This window comes from Penaeus monodon, chromosome 28 (genome assembly GCF_015228065.2).
Source record: "Penaeus monodon isolate SGIC_2016 chromosome 28, NSTDA_Pmon_1, whole genome shotgun sequence".
NCBI lineage: Eukaryota > Metazoa > Arthropoda > Malacostraca > Decapoda > Penaeidae > Penaeus > Penaeus monodon.
The window spans coordinates 25,719,713-25,720,125 of record NC_051413.1 but is presented as its reverse complement, the minus strand read 5'-3'; the positions used below and the strand labels follow the sequence as shown (position 1 = coordinate 25,720,125).

The window sequence follows — 413 nt, the reverse complement described above, 5'->3', positions numbered from 1 at the left end:
AAGCATGGTGGGGATAAAAGCAGCGGAGGATACGGATGGTGAAGATGGTGACGAAATCGTATAGATGATGGTGATAGTAACTGTGAGAATGATGATGTGATGTTCTGAAGGTGAGAATAGTAATAGTGAAGCTGAAGATAATAAAAACAATTAATGGTAAAAGCAATTGCACTCAGTGAAAAAAGACACTTATTATGTTCATAGTAACAACAACAATAATTATGGTAATAGGAACTGACAAAATTAATTACGATAACGATGATAACACTAGCAATAAATCAAGACACTGCTAATACATCGCATGCAGTAATCAATATGGAGGCATGAAAGCTGTCATTGTCTTCAGCGGAATGTGTCTCAAAGATATTGCTCAGCGAAACACAAAGACTAATTCCTATTCCAAATTATTGGAT

General features: G+C 35.4%; 1 protein-coding gene across 1 annotated transcript in view; it reads right to left on the bottom strand.

The window, feature by feature from the left end:
* The window catches only part of LOC119591118 (mushroom body large-type Kenyon cell-specific protein 1-like), a 13,080-nt gene that overhangs the window by 5,198 nt on the left and 7,469 nt on the right, over positions 1-413 (bottom strand). The window lies entirely within an intron of this gene.